Source organism: Carcharhinus amblyrhynchos, chromosome 8, assembly GCF_965287045.1.
Source record: "Carcharhinus amblyrhynchos chromosome 8, sCarAmb.v2.hapA, whole genome shotgun sequence".
Taxonomy (NCBI): Eukaryota; Metazoa; Chordata; class Chondrichthyes; order Carcharhiniformes; family Carcharhinidae; genus Carcharhinus; species Carcharhinus amblyrhynchos.
This window is the reverse complement of record NC_137331.1, coordinates 75,925,629-75,951,224: the sequence shown is the minus strand read 5'-3', so window position 1 is coordinate 75,951,224 and position 25,596 is coordinate 75,925,629. Positions and strand designations below refer to the sequence as shown.

Here is a 25,596-nt window from a genome sequence, read left to right as displayed (position 1 = left end):
ATTCGCTCAGCCTATCCAGATCCCTCTGCAGACTTTCTACACCCTCTGCACAATTTGCTTTTCCACTTGTCTTTGTGTCATCAGCAAATTTCGACCCCTTTACACTCAGCTCCCTCCTCCAGATCATCTATATAAATGGTAAATAGCTGATGCCCCAGCACCGATCCCTGGGGCACTCCACTAGTCACCAACCGCCAATCCGAATAGCACCCATTGACACCTATTCTCTGCCTTCTATTAGACAGCCAATCCTTTATCCATGCTAACGCCTTACCCCCAACTCCATGTCCCCTAACCTTCTGTAACAACCTTTTGTGTGGCACCTTATCAAATGCCTTCTGAAAATCGAGAAACACCACATCCACCGGTTCCCCTCCATCCACCGCACTAGACACACCCTCATAGAATTCCAATAAATTCGTCAGACACGACTTCCCCTTAACGAATCCGTGCTGTGTCTGCTCTATCAAACAATTCTTCTCAAGATGCCTCGCTATTTCTTCTTTGATGACGGATTCAAGCATTTTTCCTACAACTGACGTTAAACTAACCAGCCTATAATTCCCTGCCTTTTGCCTGCTACCCTTTTTAAACAGCGGCGTAACATTAGCCGTTTTCCAATCTTCTGGCACTTCCCCGGAATCCAGCGAAGTTTGGAAAATAATCACTAATGCATCCACTATTACCTCTGCCATTTCCTTCAGAACCCTTGGGTGCATTCCATCCAGTCCTGGGGACTTGTCCACCATCAGTCCCACTAGTCTGTCGAGCACTACCTCTCTAGTGACATTGATCTCATTCAGGCCCTCAACTCCTACCATCTTTCCATCGTTAATACCCGGCAAACTATATAAATCAAATCAAAGGTGCACAAAGCAGCTTACAATACACCAGTGCCCTATATAATTGCAGTAAAATATCCCTATTGCTATATTCAAATCCTCTTGCTATGAAGGCCGGTGTGCTATTTATCGTCTTTACTATCTGCTGTACCTGCGTGCTTACTTTCAGCAACTGATGCATGAGAACACCAAGGTCATGCTGAGTATCCATCTCTCTCAATTCACACCTATTTAAATAATAATCTGCCTTCCTATTTTTGTTACTGAAGTGGGATAACCTCACATTTATTCACATTATGCTATATTATCCATGCATATGCCCGCTCACTCAGCCTGTCCAAATCACGCTGAAGCACTCTGCATCCGCATCACAGCTTACCCTTTCATCCATCTTTGTATCATCGACAGATTTGGAACCAATACATTTGGATCCATCGTCCAAATCGTTAATATATAATGTTGAACGGTTGGGCTCCTAGCACAGATCCCTGTATACCTCACTGGTCACTACCTACTAATCGGAAAAAGATGCATTTATTCCAACGCTATGCTTTCTGTCTGCTAACAGGCTTTCTGTGCATCTCGATTCTACCCGCAATCTTATGTGTTTTAACTTGCATAATAATCTGCTGTGTGATACCTCATTCAAAGGCTTCTGAAAGCCTAAATAAACCATCCATCAGCCCTCCCTTGTCAACTCTACTAGTGATGATGTGGAGGTGCCAGGGTGAACACAATAAGAAGTCTCACAACATCAGGTTAAAGTCCAATAGATTTATTTGGTTGCACAAGCCACTAATTTTCGGAGTGCTGCTTCTTCATCAGGTAAGTAAGAGTTGTGTTCCTAAACACAGCATATAAAGACACACACTCAATTTACAAAATAATGGTTGGAATGCAAGTCTTTACAGGTAATCAAGTCTTAAGGTATAGACAATGTGAGTGGAGAGAGGGTTAAGCACAGGTTGTATTGTCTCCAGCCAGGACAGTTTGTGGGGGTTACAGACAGTGTGACATGAACCCAAGATCCTGGTTGAGGCGGCCCTCGAGTGTGGAACTTGGCTATCAGATGCTGCTCAGCGACTCCGCGTTGTCGTGTGTCATGAAGGCCACCTTGGAGAACGTTTACCCGAAGATCAGAGGCCAAATGCCCGTGACCACTGAAGTGTTCCCCAACAGGAAGAGAACACTCTTGCCTGGTGATTGTCAAGCGGTGTTCATTCATTGTAACGCCTGCATGGTCTCCCCAATGTATCATGCCTCGGGACATCCTTTCCTGCAGCGTATCAGATAGACAACATTGACCGAGTACCTGGTTGAAGGTGTTCTCATGTGAGATGATGGCACCCGTGTCAGTGGTCCGGCACATCTTGCAGATGTTGTTGTGGGAGAGTTGTGTGGTGTCGTGATCATTGTTCTCCTGAAGACTGGGTAGTTTGTGTGGACAATAGTCTATTTGAGGTTGTGTTGTTTGAAGGCAAGAAGTGGGGTGTTGGGATTGCCTTGGCGAGATCTTCATCTTCATCAATGACCTGTTGAAGGCTCTGGAGAAGATGTTGTAGCTTCTCCGCTCCGAGGAAGTACTGGATAACAAAGTGTACTCTGTCTACCGTGGAAGCTTCCACCCTAAACACGTTAAAGACGCCATCCCCTACAGACAAGCCCTCCATATACACAGGATCTGCTCAGATGAGGAGGATCGCAAGGCCGGTTAGTTTAACGTCTGTTGTAGGTAAAATGTTAGAATCCGTCATCAAGGAGGAAATAGCGAGGCATCTTGAGGGGAATTGCTTGATAGAGCAGACGCAGCACGTTTCCGTTAAGGGGAAGTCGTGTCTGACAAATTTATTGGAGTTCTATGAAGATGTGTCTAGGGCGGTGGATAGAGGAGAGCCGGTGGATGTGGTCTTTCTTGATTTTCAGAAGGCGCTTGACAAGGTACCTCAAGAGGTTATTGCAGATGGTAAGGGGGCATGGAGTTGGGGGTAGGGTGTTAGCATGGATGGAGGATTGATTGTCAAATAGGAGGCAGAGAGTGGGGGTTAATGGGTGCTATTTGGATTGGCGGTTGGTGACTAATGGAGTGCCCCAGGGGTCGGTGCTGGGGCCTCAGCTATTTACCATTTATATAGATGATCTGGAAGAGGGAACTGAGTGTATGGTGTCAAAATTTGCTGATGACACCAAGATTGGTGGAACGGCAAATTGCGTGGAGGGTGTGGAGAGTCTGCAGAAGGATCTAGATAGGCTGGGCGAATGGGCCAGGAACTGGCAAATGGAATTTAATGTTGGCAAGTGCGAGGTGGTCCACTTTGGTGGGAATAATGGTAGGAAGGATTATTACTTACATGGCGAAAAACTGCAGCAGGCGACGGTGCAGAGGGACCTCAGGGTCCTTGTGCATGAGTCGCAAAAACCCAGCCTGCAGGTGCAGCAGGTGGTCAGGAAGGCTAGTGGGATGCTGGCCTTCATAGTGAGGGGAATTGAATATAAAAGTAGGGAGGTCTTGCTGCAGCTGTATACGGCATTGGTGAGGCCGCAGCTGGAGTACTGTGTGCAGTTTTGGTCGCCGCACTTAACGCAAGGATATTTTGGCCTTGGAGTGCAGAGGAGGTTTACTAGGCTGATACTGGAGTTGAGGGGGTTGAGCTATGAGGAGAGGCTGAATAAACTAGGCTTGTACTCGTTAGAGTTTAGAAGAATGAGGGGAGATCTCATTGAGACATATAAGATGATGAATGGGATGGATAGGATAGAGGTTGAGAGGCTCTTCCCGCTCAGAAAGGACAGTAGGACTAGGGGGCACAGCCTCAAGATAAAGGGGGGGCAGTTTAGAACAGAGTTGAGGAGGAACTTCTTCACTCAAAGGGTGGTGAATCTTTGGCATTCTCTGCCCATTGAGGTGGTGGAGGCTGCCTCGCTAAATAGTTTTAAGACGCAGGTTGATGGGTTTTTGATAAGCGAGGGGATTAAGGGTTATGGGGAGAGGGCGGGAATGTGGAACTGAGCCACGACAGATCAGCCATGATCTTATTGAATGGCGGGGCAGGCTCGAAGGGCTGGATGGCCTACTCCTGCTCCTATTTCTTATGTTCTTATGTATGTTCTTATGACACTGAAAGATGCCCTCAGAAGAACAGGATATGGCTCTCGATTCATCGATCGACAGTTCCGACATGCCACAACGAAAAACCGCACTGACCTCCTCGAAGACAAACGCAGGACACGGTGGACAGAGTACCCTTCATCGTCCAGTACTTCCCCGAAGCGGAGAAGCTACGACACCTTCTCAGAGACTTCAACATGTCATCGATGAAGATGAACATCTTGCCAAAGTCATCCCTACACTCTCACTTTGTGCCTTCAAACAATTGCACAACCTCAAACAGACCGTTGTCCGCAGCAAACTATCCAGCCTTCAGGAGAACAGTGACCATGACACCATACAACCCAGCCACAGCAACCTCTGCAAGGCGTGTTAGATCATCGACATGGTTACCATCATCTCATGTGAGAACACCATCTGCCAGGTACACAGTACATACTCTTGCAACTCGGCCAGCATTGTCTACCTGATACACTGCAGGAAAGGATGTCCTGAGGCATGGTACACTGGGGAGACCGTGCAGACACTCGACAATCACAAGGCAAGTATGTTCTCTTCCTATTGGGGAACACTTCAGCGGTCACGGGCATTTGGCCTCTGATCTTCGGGTAAGCGTTCTCCAACGTGGCCTTCATGACACATGACGAGCAGAGACTGATAGCCAAGTTCCACCCGCACACATGAGGATCTCAACTGGGATCTTGGGTTCATGTCATACTATCTGTAACCCCTACAACTTGACTTGGCTTGACTTGCAAAATCTCACTAACTGTCCTGGCTGGAGACAATACACATTCCTTTAACTTGTGCTTAACCCTCTCTCCACTCACATTGTCTGTACCTTTAAGACTTGATTATCGGTAAAGACTCGCATTCCAACCATTATTTTGTAAATTGAGTTTGTGTCTATATATGCCCTGTTTGTGAACAGAACTCCCACTTACCTGACAAAGGAGCAGCGCCCCGAAACTGGTGGGTTTTGCTGCCAAATAAACCTGCTGGACTTTAACCTGGTTTTGTGACAATTCTACTAGTTACAGCCTCCAGCTGATTCTCGCTGAGGGCCTCTGGAATTCTAATCACATCCTCCTTAAGATCATCTTCTTTTGGTCAATCTTTTGTTTTGCCTTCCTTTTGATCCAGATTATTCAATCAGACAATGTAGCATGTTGTGACGTTTGCCATTATTAAGTTTCATGACCCAGAGAAAATTAGGATGTGTGCACATGTGCAATGCTTTTGGTACACTTTAAACCTGCAGCAGGGAGATATATGCTGCCCCATCAGTTCTGTGGATACTTCTGACACTGCACAGAACTGACCTTGCTGTCAAGACTTGGTCTAAATGCCCCAAACCTGCCCAGAAGTTCACACCATAATAACAAACTTGTAATCAGCCCCAGAACACGCACACCATCTCCCTCCAACCAACTGCCACCCCATCCTCCTCCTCTGTATACACATTTTGAATTCACAAGTCCTATTATCAGTAGCTCAAACTCAAAGCAGTTGTCTAAACTTTAAAAGCTAGAATGATTTTACGATCCTATTATCCTCTAGATAAGTTTTTTGAAATTTCTATTATTAGCAGCTATCCAATTAAAAACATATGAAAGCAGTTGAAACACTTAAAAAAAAAATTAGAATGTTACTTATATTACATCTACAATACTGTAAAACGTACTATCCTACTAATTTCATTTTAGTTATTTTTATTAATTTTGAGACTTTTCCATGTTTAACTATTTAATATTAAAGTTTATTCACATTCAAAAAAAGAAGTTAAAAGCCTTTGAAAGATTAAAACCAGTCTAAGAAATGCTGAAGAACTACAAAAACATCTGTCACAAAGCTGCTGGACCCTCAAAGACTTTTTTTTTCCACTGCTACCATCAAGGTGCTGTGGCCTTGGTGCTTCTGTTCTTCTTTCGTTCCCCTTGTGCTTTCTTCACTGAGGCTGCATCCTGCAGCCCGGACAGCAATCCCTAAAGTTGTAGTATAAAAAGTAAAGGCCACAGTTTAAATTGCAGTCAACACCTTATCACTGACTGGGAAATTTGGGCAATAATCTTTTGGTTTTTCTTGGTTCCTATCACTCATCTGAAATTTCTGGATTCTGTTTTACAGTAAAGGCACTATATAAATGCAAGTCGTTACCTAGTTTCAAGGTGCAATATGAAACTTTTATAATTAATTCATTTAAATGTGTCTTGCAACATTAGAGGTTATCATTTCTCTAAAAGTACAATATGATGAATGGGATGATCCAAAATCCATACTTTATGATTCCATTCTATTTTCCTTTCTCAATCTGAATCATATTTGATCATTTTTGTCTGTTTCAGAAGCCATAGCAGTGGGTTACTTAGTACATTCTATTTCAAATGTAGCAGTTGAAACAAAATGCAGTTAAATTGCTTCACAAGATTAAACATGTGAATTCTGTTCATTGAGATATGAAATGAAAGAGCGCATTTGGGATAAATCGTACTGCATTTTGACAGGTATTACAAAAACCTATTAACACTGACATTTCAATGAGTTAGCTATCCTATTATTTGTAATGGCAACTCTGGTACTATTTATAGCTATTGAACATTGTCAGTATAATTAACTTTAAAGAAATATTGCATGCAGCATGATCTATGATTGAAATTACTGCACTTATGCCCTTTTACATGGTCCAAACTGATTTAACCTTTGTAACTGGAATTGCTTTTATCCTACCCTGCATTGGCAATATTATTGCATAAGTGGAAGAAATGCCACAATGGTTAAGTCCATTTTGTTTTGGACAAACTTTCAGCCTAAAAGTAATACTTCTGTAGTATATGCTTAGATATATCCGTATATTCTTGATGTGTTCCTTCATAATTTTGACATGCAAAATTAGTGAAATATTAATTTCACTTAAATAGTTTATATTGACTGCGAGCTTGTAACAAAAAGGCCATCAATACATTTTTGTGTACCATTCACAACGTAATATAGAGATTTTATTGAACATCTCTAATGACAGTGCAAAGGTTATAAAATGGTCTTATTTTTCTCATTTTTGAATATTGTTGTGCTCATCAATTTTAGCAGTACAGCACAGGAAATTAGTTCTGGCAATACCTAAGAGCTATAGAAAGTAATTTAGAGTTGCTTTGCCTATAATTGTGCAATAGGCTGTACAGACGTCATTTGTTTCCAACATTGGTGCACATACATTTAAAATCAAGATATATATCATAACCAATAGAAATATGTACAAATAAGAACATTATTTAGAACATCAAAATGGGAACCAAGTTATATCTGAGTACCCTGATCCAATTATTCCTTGCCCTTCACAAAAAGACTGCACTTGGTTTGATTCCACTACCATTCATTTTTTTTTAAATTCTATATGGAAGGTTTGAAGTATTCATAATTAGAAAATAAATTGAATGTAATTGCATATAATTAAATGCAATTAATTTGTGTGTGAAATTTGAAGTTAGTTTAGATTTAGATTTGATTTATTATCGTCACATGTATTGGCATGCAGCAAAAAGTATTGTTTCTTACACACTATACAGACAAAGCATACCGTACTTGGGAGGAAAAGAGAGTGCAGAATATAATGTTACAGTCATAGTTGGGGTGTAGGGAAAGATCAACTTAATGCAAGGTGAATCCATTCAAAAGTCTGATGGCAAAAGGAAAGTAGCTGTTCTTGAATTGGTTGGTACATGACCTTGTACCTTTCTCCCGATGCAAGAAGTTGGAACAGAGTCTGTCTGGGGTATGTGAGGTCCTTGATTATGCTGGCTGCTTTTCTGAGGCAGCAGAGTATGTAGACAGTGTTAATGAATGGGAGACTGGTTTGAGTGATGGATTGGTCTTCATTCGTGAGGCTTTCTAGTTTCTTGGACAGAGCAGGAGCCATACCAAGCTGTGATATAACTGGAAGGAATGCTTTGTATGGCGCATCTGCAGAAGTTGGTGAGAGTTTATGTGGGCATGCCAAATTTCTTTAGTCTCCTGAGAAAATAGAGGCGTTTGTGGGCTTTCTTAACAATAGCATCAGCATAGTGGGACCAGGACCAGGTGATCTAGACACCTAAAAACATGAAGCGCTCGACCATTTCTATTTCATACCTATTGATGTAGACTGGAGCATACCCTCCAATACGCTTCCTGAAGTCGATGACTAACTCCTTAGTTTTGTTGATATTGAGGGAGAGATTATTGTCATTGTACCGGTTCGCTAGATTCTCTATCTCTTTGCTGTACTGTGTCTCATCATTGTTTGAGATCTCACCCACAATAGTTGTGTCATCGGCAAACTTGAAAATCAAATTGGAGGGGAATTTGGCCATACAGTTGGAGGTATTTAAGGAGTGTAGTAAGAGGCTGAGGTCACAGGCCTGCGGAGCACTGGTGTTGAGGATGACCTTGGAGGAGGCACCTATCCTTACTGACTGCGATCTGTGAGTTAAGAAGTCTAGGCTCCAGTTGCAGACGGAGGAACTATATTTATACAGTTGCTAGTTTTGTATTTCATTTTGAGCTGTGAGACTCCAAACTACTTTTATGTGCAACAATCCTCGAACTTTAATTATCGGTGAAATAGATGCATTTCAAGGATTTAATATAAATGTTTTAAAGCATGTGTTATGCTTTGTTAAAGATATTTATATTTTATATTACACAAGTTAGATAAACAGCGTAATTATTTGCATTAATTGATTGATTTCTTGCTTTTCAATGACAAATCCTGTATGTCATACATACAGGATAAAGAATGTTCTGGTATTCAATTTGGTTCTCAGGATTCTGAAGTAATGATGAGAATTATGGTATTTTTGGGAAACATTGTCACACATCAAGGATATATAGGACGCCACACAAAATCAACAGAATAAATCCCACATATTATTTACCACTTATAACAAAATTCAACAGTTCAGGCAGCACCTATGAAGCGAGAAAGAACCTTTCATCAGAACCTCTGTTTCTTTAGAGAAGCTGCCTAAACTTCTGAATATTTCCAGAATTTTCTGTTTTTATTTCAAAATTCCAGCACTGTTATATTTTTTGATTCATTCATGGGACATGGGTGTTGCTGGCTGGCCAGCAATAATTGCTCATCCTGAATGATGAGCTGAATGGCTTGCTAAACCAATTCACTGAACATACTGAAGATTTTAAAAGTAACATATGAGTATATAAGGTTTCCATTCAGGTGAAGATTTAAAAATCTTTACTTCGTTTTGCCTTATGACATTATCAAATTATAATCCAGGTGTATCCCAGATATCTGTCTCTATCTACATAATAGGTGCTGGCATAAAACTTATTCTTTTGTTTCTTTCTAAAGATTGCAGGAGTAATTCTCCAGCCCACTGCACTGCTCTAGCAACGCAAAGATCTGGGAGACATCAGCGGAGGCTGTTTAGTTGGCTCCTCGCTGTGCGCCACAGCCCTTGGGCTAGGATTTCTGGCAATATCAGCTCCTTGCTGGAAGTGGATGCAAAGCTAATTTAAATATCATTAGCGGGCCCGGGACTGAATCTCCGGGCCCACTAGCCCCGGCTCCCCTGCCAAGAATGGCTCATTCCTGTGGGGTTTACAACAGCTCCGCACTGATAGTGGCCCAACACAGCTGGAATCAAGGGAGGCCATGGAATCTGGCCTGGAGACATCTGGGAGTGGGATGGTAGGAGGGGCAGTGATGCGGGCTCGCTGTGCTGGCCAATGATCGGGAGGCCACCAGTGTGGGGTTACTGCGCATGCACTGATCTCCGTTCTGATAGATTGACACATGTGCAGTGGCCCAGTCAGCACTACGCTGTCGGCTTCTTGGGCAGGAATAGGCTCCACCCCCCAGATTTTCACCGTGAATTTCCTTGCGGCAGTGCTCAGGGTGTGGAAGATTCGTTTTCAAAACCTGATTTAAAAAAAAGCAGAAGTTACTCCAGTTTTTACACAAACTCAGCACTTAGAATTCTATGGGAGAATCCTGGTCTACATCTTAGAATTATTTCCTTTGAGCAAGTCATGGCCATTTATTCTTTGGTTGTCACCACCGGCTGTTCGTAGCTTTTTGTAAACTACGTTGCAATGTCATTAGAACTTCCTCACTCTATTCCATCTGTATTTCTTTCCTGTATTTGTAATGAGCTGTTTGTGTGTATGTATTTTTTTTTACTGAACTTGTAATCCAGATGTCTGAGCTAGTGATCTGAAACATGAATTCAAATCCCACTGTGGGAGCTGGGAAATTGAAATTCAATTAATTAAATAAATCTGAAATAGTATTAGTGGTGACCATGGACCTACTAGATTGTCTTTAAAAACCATCTGGTTTACTAATTTCCTTTAGGAATGAAAATCAGCTGGTTCTTAACTGGCTGGCCCATTTTTAACTCCTGACTCACAGCAATGTGGTTAATTCGTACTGCCTACTGAAATAGTCGAGGAAGCCACTTAGCTGTATTCATTCATTCATTCACTACCATCTTCTCAAGGGCAATAAGGGTTGGCAATAAATGCTGGCCCTGCCACAGCCTGTGGGCGAATTAATTAAAATATATGCAGCTGTGTTATCAATTTCCTGTTGCTAGCTTCAGAATTTCAGGCACAGAACAGTCCATGGACCATATTGCCAATGGCTGTGAATATAACTGGCTACTTTTGCATGTACCGCCTTCCAGGCTCATGCCTGCATTGCACATGCTTAAAGGATGTCACGGAGACTCTGTTCATGGAGTGACAACCTTGTTTGATTCCCTCTCGCTAGACTGAAGCAGGCTGAGCAAGTTTAAAGGTTTGCAAGAATTCCACATGTTCAGGGTGACATTACCCGCAAGTGAATTGCTTTGCAACACTTCATGCCAACTTTACCATGTACTGAAACTGAAAGGGGCTACACAGCCGCAAGGTGGTAGTGGCATTATGGTATTGTCACTGGTTTAGTAACCCAGAAACCCATACTTGCTTTGGGGACCTAGGTTTGAATCTCACCATTGCATTTGGTGAAATTTGAATTCAATAATAATCTGTAATTAAAAGTCTAATGATGACAATGAAATCCCCTTTATCTTGAGGCTGTGCCCCCTAGTCCTACTGTCCTTTCTGAGCGGGAAGAGTTTCTCCACCTCTATCCTATCCATCCCATTCATCATCTTATATGTCTCAATGAGATCTCCCCTCATTCTTCTAAACTCTAATGAGTACAAGCCTAGTTTATTCAGCCTCTCCTCACAGCTCAGCCCCCTCAACTCCAGTATCAGTCTAATAAACCTCCTCTGCACTCCCTCCAAGGCCAAAATATCCTTGCGTAAGTGCGGCGACCAAAACTGCACACAGTACTCCAGCTGCGGCCTCACCAGTGCCGTATACAGCTGCAGCAAGACGTCCCTACTTTTATATTCAATTCCCCTCGCTATGAAGGCCAGCATCCCATTAGCCTTCCTGACCACCTGCTGCACCTGCAGGCTGGGTTTTTGCGACTCATGCACAAGGACCCTGAGGTCCCTCTGCACCGTCGCCTGCTGCAGTTTTTCGCCATGTAAGTAATAGTCTTTCCTACCATTATTCCTACCAAAGTGGACCACCTCGCACTTGCCAACATTAAATTCCATTTGCCAGTTCCTGGCCCATTCGCCCAGCCTATCTAGATCTTTCTGCAGACTCTCCACACCCTCCGCACAATTTGCTGTTCCACCAATCTTGGTGTCATCAGCAAATTTCGACACCATACACTCGGTTCCCTCCTCCAGATCATCTATATAAATGGTAAATAGCTGAGGCCCCAGCACCGACCCCTGGGGCACTCCACTAGTCACCAACCGTCAATCCGAATAGCACCCATTAACCCCCACTCTCTGCCTCCTATTTGACAGCCAATCCTCTATCCACGCTAACACCCTACCCCCAACTCCATGCCCCCTGACCTTCTGCAATAACCTCTTGTGAGGTACCTTGTCAAACGCCTTCTGAAAATCAAGAAAGACCACATCCACCGGCTCTCCTCTATCCTATGAACGAATTGTAAAAAAAAATATAAAATGGTACATGATCATAGTCAGTGCATCCTGCATGCCACTGCCTAGTATCCTGGTAGCAATCACAAGTTTATTTTTCTACCAGACTGTAGTGCAAGCTACATTTCAATTAACATGTCATCCATGCCTTGTGACTCGTGTTCAAAAGTGAGCATAATAAGAGCCATGCTTCACATGAAATATGATAAAATAGACCATTGGTTTGCTGAAGCAACAGTTTAGGACTTGGACCATTCTAGAGGACTTTTGTAGCACTTGGCTGAGTGGGTGTCAAATCTGTGGTTGCGTGCTGCATGTTTTCCCAACATAAAGTAATAGCTTCTGCTACAATGAATTAGGCGAGTTACTGAGGAGTGTGAGGTAGAGTACAGGATAAGAAGTTAAAAAATAGCCACTTTCTGACCAGGCTGCTTGTGAAGAACTCAAATAAGTGTTTTGCTGGTAACCTCAGCCCCGATTACCTATTTGCCATCAGCCTCACATTTCGCAACTTTACTAAGACTGACCATTTCATCATCCTCTGGACCATAATGCAAAAAAATACAATTCCAAATACACATTCCAACCCTAAATTATAAACTAAATTATGCTGTGAAGAATGCAAAATAAAACTCCTCACTTTTGTGCCTGCCTACCATGAATTGTTGCCTGGCCTTGTGTTCCTATGAAGTGCTCCTGCAGTGGCTGATAGAACTTTAAGTGGAGAAGACTGCAGATGGCCTTACAGGAAGACCTTGAGCAGTTCCAAGCCAGAAGGCCTGGTTGCTGACAGCACAATCACAGCATGGACAGCAGCAGTCTCAGTTGGCTGGCTAACTGGGAACAACTGAATTATTGGTGGAGTGGCAGAGATACAAGCATGAATGAGATACAAGCATGAATGAGATACAAGCATGAATGAGATACAAGCATGAATGAGATACAAGCATGAATGAGATACAAGCACCAAAGGAGCATAGCACTCCTTTGGGAAGATGCCTCAGCAATCCTCCATTGCACATATTGAGTGGAATTCTCCCATTTTGACATTAATTGTAGCAGCAATAGGCTCTGACAGCGCTTGACCTACTGAGCAGGATAGCGGGATTCTGAGCTAGATCCTTCATTTGGACGCTGGTTAGTTATGCAAAAGCAGCTTCCCTCTGACTCGTGGAGTGGGCTAGCAGTTGATTCATCTACCCACCCTCAGCACACAGGTTCAAATGTCCCAGTGCCATAATTCAACATTAGCTTCACAATGCACTAATCATTTTGTTGTATCCATCAATGACCTTTATATGTAACATGGCACATTGGAGTGTTTTTACTTCTTAATGGGATGTGAGTGTCACTGGCAAGGAGAACATTTGTTGCCCATCCCTAAATTACTGGTGGAAAGGTGGTGGTGAGTTGTAATCTTAAACCACCACAATCCATCGGGTGGAAAGCCTACAGTGCTGTTAGGAAGTGAGTTCCAGGATTTTGATCCAGCAGCAATGAAGGAATGACAATATTGTTCAAAGTCAGGACAGGTTGTCTTTCCCTGCATATGCTAACCTTGCCTTTCTAGTTGATAGAGCTTTTGGATATATCAGATGAATAAGTGCTTGAAGAGATGGGGTGGAGTATACATTCCACTCCATCTGGTCAAATTAGGACATTAATGCCTTGAGAATACATCCTGGAGTGTATATAGGAGGTTTTCAGATTTTTGGGGCATTGGGCCTGGTTTTGGAGGAGCTGGAACCAATACAACTGGAAGGGTTACACCTGGACAAGAACAGGACTTGGCCTTGATGTCTTGGGGGAGTATTTGCTAGATTCGATGGGGAGTATTTAAACTGAAGTGGCAGAGGGATGAAAAATAGTGGGAATGGGAGGAGTAATGTTAAGAAGACAAGTCTCAAGGCTTTGTACCTTAACTTGTGGAACGTTTGCAATAAAGTGGATGAATTAATCATGCAAGTTGATGAAAATGAGTATAATATAGTCAGGATTCAGGAGATATTATGTATGGGAAACGAATGTCCAGAAGTTGTATATAGACCACCAAACTGTAGTGGTAATATTGGGAATGGCATTCAATAGGATATTAGAGATGCATGCGATAAAGGAGCATCTGTAATTATGGGTGACTTTAATCTGCATATAGTTTGGGCAAATAAAATTGGTCACAATACCAGAGTGGAGAAGTTCCTGGAGCATGTATAGGATGGTTTTCTGGACCAATACGTTGAGCAACCAATTAGAGAAAAGGCCCTCCCAGACTTGTTAATGTGTACTGAGAAAGGAAAAATTGGCAATCTAGTTATGAGAGCCCTTTGAGGATGAGTTACTATAAAATGGTAGAATTTTTCATCAAGGTGAAGAGTGACGTAGTTGATTCTAATACAATGGTCCTGAATCTTAATAAGTGAAATGAGGATGGCACAATGGTTAGCTCTGCTGCCTCACAGCACCAGGGATCCAGGTTCGATTCCCAGCTTGGGTCACTGTGTGGCGTTTCCACATTCTCCCCATGTCTGCTTGGGTTTCCTCCAGGTGTTCTGGTTTCCTCCCACAGTGCAAAGATGTGTGGGTTAGGTGAATTGGCCATGCTAAATTGCCCCTTAGTGTCAGGGGGACATGCTAGGATAAATGCATGGGGTTATGGGGATAGGGCCTGGATGGGATTGTCATCAGTGTAGACTTGATGGGCCGAATGGCTGCCTCCTGCACTGTAGGATTTGATAGTTCTAGGGAGGTCAGAGTGGTGAATCCCAACAATTTGGTGGAAACTGCATTGGCCTGAGACATGAGTTGGTGATGATGGATTAGGGAACGTTTTTTTGAAATGAAAATGATGGTTAGGCAATGGCAAACATTCAAAGAGTACATGGGTGAACTGCAGTAATTTTTATTCCTAAATGGTGCAAAAGGAACGCCGGAATGGTGGCCAAACAATGGTTTACAACGGAGTTTAGAAATAGTATTCATTTCAAGGAAAAGGCATGCAAATTGGCCGGAAAAAAACCTGTGGATTGGGAGCAGTTTAGAATTCATCAAAAGAGGACCAAGGGGTTGAATAAGAAAGGGAAAGTACAGTATGAGAGGAAGCAAGCAGGAAACATAAAAATTGACTGTAAAAATTACTATAGGTATTTGATGAGAAAAAAATTGGTGAAGGCAAATGCAAGTACCTTACAGTCAGCAACAGGGGAATTTATAATGGGAACAAAGAAATTGTTGACCAACTAACTGATGGGCGGCATGGTAGCACAGTGGTTAGCACTGCTGCTTCACAGCTCCAGGGTCCTGGGTTCAATTCCCGGCTCGGGTCACTCTGTGTGGAGTTTGCACATTCTCCTCGTGTCTGCGAGGGTTTCCTCCGGATGCTTCGGTTTCCTCCCACAGTCCAAAGATGTGCGGGCTAGGTTGATTGGCCGTGCTAAGAAATTGCCCCTTAGTGTCCAGGGATGCATAGGTTAGAGGGATTAGTGGGTGTAATATGTAGGGATGTGGGGGTAGGGCCTGGGTGGGATTGTGTTTGGTGCGGACTCGATGGGCCGAAGGGCCTCTTTCGGCAATGTAGGGTTCTTTGAACTACATTGGTTCTGTCTTCACAAAGGAGGGCACAAATAACGTACCAGAAATGTTAGGGAACAGTTTTGTGCAGGGGGGGAGCTGAAGGAAAATCAGTCTGCGGAGAAATTGATAGGATTGAAGGCAGATATATCCCCAGGGCCTAATGATCTACATCCCAGAGTACTTTGGGAAGTGGCCCTAGAAATAAAGGATGCGTCGGTGGTCATCTTCCAAGATTCTATGTACACTGAAACAGTTCCTACAGATTGGAGGGTGTCTAATGTAACCTCACTACCTAAAATGGGAGAATGAGAGAAAACTGCAAATTATAGACCAGTCAACCTGACATTGGTGGTGGGGGAGCTTCAAGAATCCATTATCAAATATTTTATAATGGAGCACTTGCAAATCAGTGGTAGAGTTGGAAAGAATCAGCATGGATGTATAAAAAGGAAATCACGCTTGGCAAATCTACTGGAATTCTTTGAGGATGTAACTAATAGTTAATGAGGAGGAGCCAGTAGTTATGGTTTATTTGGATTTTCAAAAGGTTTTGACAGGGTTCCACATTAAGAGATTAGCATGTAAAATTAAAATGCATGGAATTGGAGGTGTTTCATTGAGATGGCTAGAAAATCGGCTGGCAGGAAACAAAGAATAGGAATAAGTTGGTCTTTTTCCGAATGGCAGGCAGTGACTAGTAAGGGACCCCAGCTGTTCACAATTTATATTATTGTTTTAGAGGAGGGAACTAAATGTAATATCTTGACATTTTAAAATGACACCTAGCTGGGTGGGAGGGTGAGCTGTGAGGAGGATGTAATGATGGTTCAGTGTGATTTGGGCAAGCTAAATGAGTGGGCAAATGCATGACATATGCAATATAATGTGGGTCAATATGAGGTTATCCACTTCGTAGCAAACACAGGAAGGCAGGTTATTATCTGAATGGCTATAAATTAAGAGAGGGAAATTTGCAACGAAAGCTGGGTGTTCTTGTATACTAGTTGCTGAAAGTAATGATGCAGGCAGCAAAGAAGGCAAATATTACATTGATCTTCATAGTGAGAGGATTCGAGTACAAAAACAGACATGTCTTGCTGCAATTATATGGGGCTTTAGTGAGGCCACATCTGGGATGTTATGTGCAGTTTTATCTCCTTATCTGAGGAAGTATGTTGTTGCTATAGAGGGAGTGCAGTGAAGGTTTATCAGATTGATTCCTGGGATGGTGGGACTGGCATATAAAGAGAGATTGAGTCGTTAGGATTATGTTAATAGGGCTAAAGGTAGACAAGTCTCCTGGTCCTGATGGAATGCATCCCAGGGTACTAAAAGAGATGGCGGGAGAAATAGCAAGTGCAATAGTGGTAATTTACCAAAATTTGCTGGACTCTGGGGTGGTTCCTGCTGATTGGAAAACAACAAACGTGACGCCACTGTTTAAAAAAGAAGGTAGACAAAAGGCAGCTAACTATAGGTCAGTTAGCTTAACTTCTGTAGTAGGGAAAATGCTTGAATCTATCATCAAGGAAGAAATAACGAGACATCTAGATATAAATTATCCCACTGGTAAGATGCAGCATGGGTTCATGAAGGGAGGTTCATGTTTGGTTTATTTGGTGGAATTCTTTGAGAACATTACATGTGCAGTGGACACTGGGGAACCTGTGGATGTAGTGTATAGGATTTCCAGAAAGCATTTGACAAGGTGCCGCACCAAAGACTGCTACATAAAATAAAGGTGCGCAGTGTTACGGGTAATGTATTAGCATGGATAGAGCATTAGTTAACTAACAGAAAGCAAAGAGTGGGGGTAAATGGATGTTTTTCTGGTTGGTGATCTGTGACTAGTAGTGTGTCTCAGGTATCAGTGTTGGGACTGTAATTGTTTACGATTTACATAGATGATTTGGGGTTGGGGACCAAATGCAGATCACATAAGAGGGTGGAAGAGCAAAGTGTGCAGAGAACCCTGAAATTCTGCAAAAGGATATAGATAGTCTAAGTGAGTGGGTGAGGATCTGGCAGATTTGGTCTGTTTTGTCAGGTGTGTCCAGTTTTGGTCTCCTTCCTTGAGAAAGGATAGGATATACCGGCACTGGAAGGGGTGCAGAGGAGATTCATTAGGTTGATTCCGGAGTGCTGAGGGTTGGCTTATGAGGAGAGACTGAGTAGACTGGGGCTATACTCATTGGAATTCAGAAGAATGAGGGGAGATCTTATAGAAACATATAATATTATGAAGGGAATAGATAAGATAGAAGCAGGGAAGTTGTTTGCACTGGTGGATGAACCTAAAACTAGGGGGCATGGCCTCAAAATAAGGGGAAGCAGATTTAGGACTAAGTTGAGGAAGAACTTCTTCAAATGTGTGAATGTGTGGAATTCCCTGCCCAGTGAAGCAGTTGAGGCTACCTCATTGAATGTTTTTAAGGCAAGGATAGATAAATGTTTGAACAGTAGAGGAATTAAGAGTTATGGTGAGTGGGCAGGTAAGTGGAGCTGAGTCCACAAAAAGATCAGCCATCATCTTATTGAATGGTGGAGCAGGCTGAAGGAGCCAGATGGCCTACTCCTGTTCCTAGTTTTTATGTTCTTATGTTTGTGGAGCTCAGAAGAATGAGGAGGGGTTTCATAGACCTATAAAATTCTAACACTATTAGACAGGGTAGGAAGAATGTTTCCCATGATGAGGGTGTCCAGAACCAGGGGCCAACGTCTAAGGATGTAGGGTAAACCTTTTAGGATTGAGATGAGAAATTTCTTCACTCAGTGGTAATTCTGTGGAAACCTTCTACTGCAGAAAGTAGTTGAGGCCAAAATATTGCAGATTTTCAAGGAGGAGTTAGCTCTTGGGATGAAAAGGATCAAAGGATACTGGGGGAAGGTGTGTTTAGACTATTGCGTTAGATGATCAGCCATGATCATAACTAATGGCAGAGGCAGGCAAGGGCCAAATGCTTCTATTTTCTATGTTTTTATGTAAAAAGTGCTGTAAAAGGAGGCTTGATGTGTTGTTGCAGCCCATCTTGTCAGTGACACACACTGCTGCCACTGATGGAAAAGGTGGATGGGATGTTGATCAAGCAGGCTGCTTTGTCCCAAGTTCTTGGTGTTGGTGGAGTTGCACTCATCCCGGCAAGTAGAGAGTATTCCCTCCCTCTTGCATCTTGTATATGGTTGAAAGGAGGTGAGTCACTTGCCACAGAATTCCCAGCTTTCGACCAGTTCTTGTAGCCATAGTATTTATGTGGCTAGTCCAATTCAATTTCTGGCTAATGATAACTCCTCAGGATGTTGATAGTGGGTGATTCAGTGATGATAATGCTACTGAATGTCAAGAGGGGATGGTTAAATTCTCTTTTGTTGAAGATAGTGTTATGATCCCTGATCAGACTGATAACTTATAAATAGCGATCTGAATCCCCAGTCCCCTGAATTGTTAACTGTTTGTCTACAGAAATATCTTGACTTGTTGATTATTTCTTGCATTTCCTGTTTTTATTTCAGATCAGCAAGCTTCCATAGTATTTTGCTATCAACATTGCAACTTGATTATATTTGGAAGTTGTTGTATTGGTCTTTGAAAAGTTAATAATGAATGAATGATGCTGTGTGAAATATGCAAATATTTTTACTCATATACTGTATCCTAAAATAATTTTTTGAAGGAAAGCTACCTAATTTGCATTTGAGTGTCAAAACAGCTTTGCATCCTGAAAATTATTACCTTTTGACACTGACGAGTGTGAATGGCAAGTTTGATTAAAAAAAAATACAAACAGCTGCCAAAGCGGAGTTAAGAACCTCTAGAAAGTATTCAGTACCTGCTGGAATGAGAGTCTGTCCTTTCGTTTCTAGGGTCTCAAGGTTGAGTTTCCTAAGTGTCCACAAATTACTCTGCATGTAAATTTAAACATGTGCCTCAATTGGTCAATTCAAAATGGTTAATCAGCATGCAGATTACCATCACATGGAAGTTGATGTTAACTGCAGATTGTAACTGACCAAGCAGCTTTTCCCCATACGAAGCTTAGCCTTCATTACATTTGGAAGTTCCATTTCTTTGTGTCTTATACCTTGGGAAATGAACAATGAATTGACTATTTGTACACAAATGGTCTGAATGCTTTCTTGGCAAGACCATTCTAGAAAGTGTAATTGAGTTGCAGAGTGCATTAGAGTGTCACCAAATGTTAAAACATGTATTCACAAGATCTTAGGATAATTATAGGTGAGCAAGGCATTTTCCTATTTTAGTTAATTCGTCCAGCACCGCCACCGCGAACAAGTCTCCCACCATCCCACTCCACATCTCTGTTATAGATTAAAAGTGTTTCTTAAATTATTTAATGGTTTTACCTCCATAATACATCTGGACGTATATTCCATATGTTGGTCGCTCTTTGTTTGAAGAACTTCCTGGTATCAGTCCTAATTACATTACAATTAGTAATTGTACGTTTCGCTAGTTTGAGCCTGTCTCCAAGTTCAATTTCCTTAGTTTAACTGAAAATAATATTCTCAATTAATCGTTTCTAAATCTTAAAACTCTTAAATACCTCTAAGATACTCTATAGTTTAATTACATTGGCACATTTCAAATTTCTCCCTTTTTTCTCTTTGTAATGTCTGAAACTAGGATTAGCCTTGAAGCTGTTCCCTTCATACCTTCCAACCCTTGAACATCTCATGTTTCCCAATGACACAAATGGATTCCATATTTAATTGTGGTCTAACCAGAGTGCTGTATAATTTGATTACTATCCCCGTTGACTTGTATTCTGCTTTTTGTTTGCATGTAGTTCAGTATTCTGTTGACTTGTAAGTTTCTATTTGCATGATCTTCAGCTTTTTCCACACCTTTCACTGTGTAACCCGGTCATCTACTTTTGCTTCCTTTCTTGTAGTACATCATTTTAATCTGCGTTAGAATTAGTCAGCCATTGTTCTTCCCACTTAGTGACTTGTCCAACTCATCCTGTAATTTCTGAGCTGTCTCTTCCAATTCCACCACCCCATCTGGCTTAGTATCTTTTTCAAATTTGACTGCTTGTAAATTCAGGTCATTCATAAAAAATAGAAACAGTGGTCACAGTTTCATTGCAGCAGAACTAATGAGCCATATATTTGTCTCCTACTCTTCAACGAGTTTCTTATCTGTTTCCATCCATGTCTATGCCTTGTGTTGAGAATCCAATTGTCAATTATTGCAAGTTCCCAAACAATAGACAGTATCCTGCCCCTGTTGTGAAGTCAGCATCTATGAAATTATGTTCATGGAGATACCTAAGCTTTTTCAGCCTTATTGTTCAGTATCCTGAGACAAATATACAAGTACATGTAATGTGAGTCTACCAAATGGCATAGCATTGAAAATTATTTTCATAACATTGTGTTAAAGTCTACAATGAAATTTAAATAGAACAAATAAGAATCAATATATTTCAATTCATGATGTAGGAATGTAAGGTCTTCTGTAGTCATTGAGTTTGTTCTCTCATTTGTCTGTATGACGTATCTGTCAGAATAATTTTTAGGTTAGTCATTGAATCGCTTTGTAGATATATTTTATTGTAGCATACTTAAATGAAGGGCTTTTGGGTAAGGTCTTAACTGACTGTTAAGACTACATTTGTGAAAAATCTGTAACGCCCTTGTTGGACTTGAAACTGAGTAGTGAAAAATCTAGTACTTTGTGGCATAATGAGAACAAATTAAGTGGTAGTCAACAAAAACCGTTAATTATTAACTGTTATTTAACAACAGGTAAGTACAAAAATAGTATCTAGTGCCTCATTAATGAGCAATTATATTATCAAAATGCAAAAAAAAGCCTTTCAGCCTTTGACAGTATGCAACTGTTACTGTACAAGAAAGACCTGCTTTCAGATACCTGTAGTTAACATGACTGCTTTCTGGATGACAAGTAAATGTATGGAAAATTCCCTAAAGCATCATTAGCTATAAACAAATGTTCTGCTTCTAGAGTCCACAGTGTCACATTTAAGTTATTGATGGTGCACACTTAACTGCTCAAATCCAGAGATAAGTATGATGTTTCTAGTCATGATCTATCAAACACCCAGTAATCTAAATTGAGTTGCTGTTCTAAGGCAATTAACTGTTCATGTGAAATTACCTCATTTATGCATAGTTTAATATCATCTTCTGATGGTTGCTAATAGGTAAACCCAATTAAATCATCATTGCAGCATTCTGATTACAAAGAAATTACTTTAGTTAAGTGTACAAATATGAGTTTAGTAACAATTAGTTCTAATATGACATTCTTGCATTGTGGTAGAAAATTTGCTAAAGTATTTGTTAGTAAAGAAATGCTTTCAACAAAGCTATTCTCATCAGTAGTGGTTCAAATATGTTATGACTCAGTATACAGAGGTTTGGGGTTTGTTTAGAAGGGCAAAAGAGTAACTAGGGAGAGAGTAGAACCTCATAGGGATCAACAAGGTCATCTATGTGAAGATCCATGAGGGATGGGTGAGATTCTAAATGAACATTTCTCATCAGTATTTACTGTTGAGAAAAGCATGGATGTTATGGAATTTAGGCAAATAAATAGTAATGCCTTGAGGAGTGACATATTACAGAAAAGGTGGTGCTGGAAGTCTTAAAGTGTATCAAGGTAGATAAATCCCCTGGATCTGATAAAATATATCCCAGGACATTGTGGGAGGCTAGGGAAGAAATTGCAGGTCCCCTAATAAAGATATTTGAATCATTGAACAGTTACAGGCGAGGTACCTGAAGACTGGAGGATAGCAAATGTTGTGCCTTTGTTTAAGAAGGGCTGCAGGGAAAAACCTGGGAACTATAGACCAGTGAGCCTAACTTCTGTGGTGGGTAAGTTGTTGGAAGGTATTTTGAAAAACAGGATCTACAGGCATTTAGAGAGGCAAGGACTGATTTTGGACAGTCAACATGGCTTTGTGAGTAGAAAATCATGACTTAAGAATTGGATGAGTTTTTGAAGGGGTAACCAGGAAGGTAGATGAGGGCAGTGCAGTCGACATTGTCTGCGTAGAATTTGGCAAGGTACGGTAAGTTGTTGCATAAGGTTAAATCTCAAGATCCAGGGTGAGCTAGACAATTAGTTATGAAATTGGCTTGATGACAGAGGGTGGTTGTACAGGATTGTCTTTCAAACTGGAGGCCTGTGACCAGTGGTGTGCCTCAGGGATTCAATATTATTTGTAATTTATATTAATGATTTGAATGAGAATTTAGGAGGCATGGTTAGTAAGTTTGCAGGTGACACCAAGATTGGTGGTAGTGAAATGGACAGTGATAATCGTTATCTAGGATTGTTGCGGGATGTTGGGACTGATGAATGGCAAATGGGTTTAATTTAGATAAATGTGAGGTGATGAATTGGGGCAGGACCTACTCAGTTAATGGTAGGGCGTTGGGGGAGAGTTATACAACATCTCGAAGTACAGGTTCAAAGCTCCTTGAAAATGGAATCACACATGAACAGGTGGTGAAGAGGGCATTTGGCATGCTTGGTTTCATTGGTGAGAACATTGAATACAGGGGTTGAGAAGTTGTACAAGGCATTAGTAAGGCTGCACTTGGAATACTGTGTATAGTTCTGGTTACCCTATTATAAAAAGAGTTCAGAAATAATTTACTAGGATGCTATGGGGAATTGATGGCTTGAGTTATATGGTGAGGCTGAATAGACTGAGACTTTTACTCCCTGGAGTGTAGGAGGCTTGGGAATGATCTTATAGCAGTCGATAAAATATTGAGGGGCGTCAATCAGGTCAACGTCTTTTCCCAAAGGTAGGGGAGTCTAAAACTAGAGGGTGTAGGTTTAAGGTGAGTGGGAGGAGGTACAAAAGGGTTCAAAGGGGCAATTTTTTCATTCCGAAGGTATTGAGTGTCTGGAATGAACTGTCAGAAACAGTAGTAGAGGTAGTACAATTTTGTCTTTTAAAAAGCATTTACAGTTACATGGGTATGGTGGGTATAGAGGGATATGGGCCAAACGTAGGCAATTGGGACTAGCTTAGTGGTAAAAACTGGGTGACGTGAACAAGTTGGGCCTAAGGACCTGTTTCCATGCTGTAAATTCTATGATAGTATTTTGAATCAATAAAAATTGCAGGTTTAGAACAGGTTGCATGACTAACTTAATTTTTATATTATCCAGAAATACTACTTTACCACAAGTTGCCAACAGTGAAAATGTAATGTATTCAAGATCGCTATTCTACCAGTAGAATAAAACCACAGAGCAATAAGTTACTTGTGTTTTGGATGAGAGACATTGGCTAAATTTTCAGGATCTGCAGGGGTCAGGGAAGATACAGAGGCAAGTGGAGGATGAAAATAACAGCACTAGCTGGCTTGCAGGTTTCCAGTGCTGTTCCCATTGCTGTTCATCAGTTTAGGGTTAGGAGTGGGTGGCCCTGAGATCCTACCCAATCCATTAACAGTGCCAACTATGATTGTTAAAAAGCTCATTGAGAGTTTACTTTTGATCTGTACCAGACTACTTCATGCGATTCAGTCTTTGATATGAAGGACTGCAACCCCTTGGTGACCATACTGTCCTCTAATCACTATCTTCACTGTGGCTGTCCAACTTTCTCGTGATTGCTTCTCTGGCAATTTTCCTGGTCCTCTCCTCCATGGCAGGGATAACATGAAGGTGTGCAACCTTCCCTCTTATTTGGGCCCTCTCATGGGTGAGGACAAAGGAGAGCATCTTAAGGCACCGCTGGCATCCATAGCAATGTCAGCTGTTCCTATTCATTTTTAGCTGCATGTTTTAATGTTGGCAAATCCTCAGCAGTAAGGACCCTGGACACATTCCTCCCATGTTCAGGAAAAGCATGTAGCCCTCATTAGGCTCCTTAGCTGTCTTCTGGAGGGTGAATACTCAGAGACCTAGCCTGGAGTTTTGGGGTTTTACTTATCTAGCCAGTGCGTATCAGGTCATTAATCCTCTTTTGAGACTGGATTCAGTTTCTGCATGTCACACTTATTTTGCTATTTATCAGCTATCTCCATCCAGGCCTGCAGAGTCTGTGGTTTGGCCTCTCTTACCATCTTCTGAAAAAGGACCTTTCTCTTCTTTGTGATTTCAAAGACCACAAGATGCGCATCAGTGAAATGAGAGGCTGCCCTGTCTTGGGTTCCAGGCATCTGATTCTCAGATTTTCTGTAATGTTCAAGACTGAAGATAAAGCAGTAGCCACAACAATGGCTGTTGTGGTGATTAAATTGGACCTGCATCTGAGTGGTCCTGCCTCCCACTCCTGCAATTGCTACTTAGCTACCGATCCCATTTCCAAATCAATTAAGGGACTGCTCTTGTGAAAACCAGACCAATGGTTTCTTGCCCTTGGCAGGGGGATAAGTTTGTAACTTTGAATATATCTTGACTTCCGATTCCCACTGACAAATTGAAAATCCAGCCCAGTGGTTTGCAATGCTGAACTTAAACTCTCAGCAAAAATCTTCCTTTTAATCAGCTTCACATAAGCAAATATGCAACAGAAATAATAAATCCACACTAATTTATGATATTTACTTTGAAGGCGCAATGACATTTTTGTGTTATGGGCCGTGGTTAAATAAAATCAACTTAATATATTTTGGAATAAAGTTGTTTGGAACATTTAAAGCTTACCACTTCCAATATTCAGTTTTTTCTTCTGTCCTTTATGTACAAGGAAACAAGAAGGTGACTAACCTAGTCTCCCTCACCCTACTCCTTTTCCATTGGAACTTTACAACTGATATGAGGGGTGGGGTTTTCCACATCCGCCACAGCATGTTTTGGGATGATGGATATGGCCCGCCATTCGCTGGCAGTGGGATTTTCTGATCTCACTTTGTGACTTTTAATCGACAAATACATGAGTAGAATGGGAATAGAGGGATATGGTCCCTGCAAGAGTAGGAGGTTTTATTTCAGTCGGGCATCATGGTCAGTGGAGGGCCGAAGGGCCTGTTCCTGTGCTGTAATTTTCTTTGTTCTTTGTTCACTGCTTTCAGTGAAGTTTCCTACTTGCCACAGGCAAACCCACACCAG

At 41.6% G+C, this 25,596-nt stretch overlaps 1 protein-coding gene across 3 annotated transcripts in view; it reads left to right on the top strand.

Annotated features, from left to right (window-relative positions):
- trappc9 (trafficking protein particle complex subunit 9) overlaps window positions 1-25,596 on the top strand; it is a 719,084-nt gene that overhangs the window by 371,681 nt on the left and 321,807 nt on the right. The window lies entirely within an intron of this gene.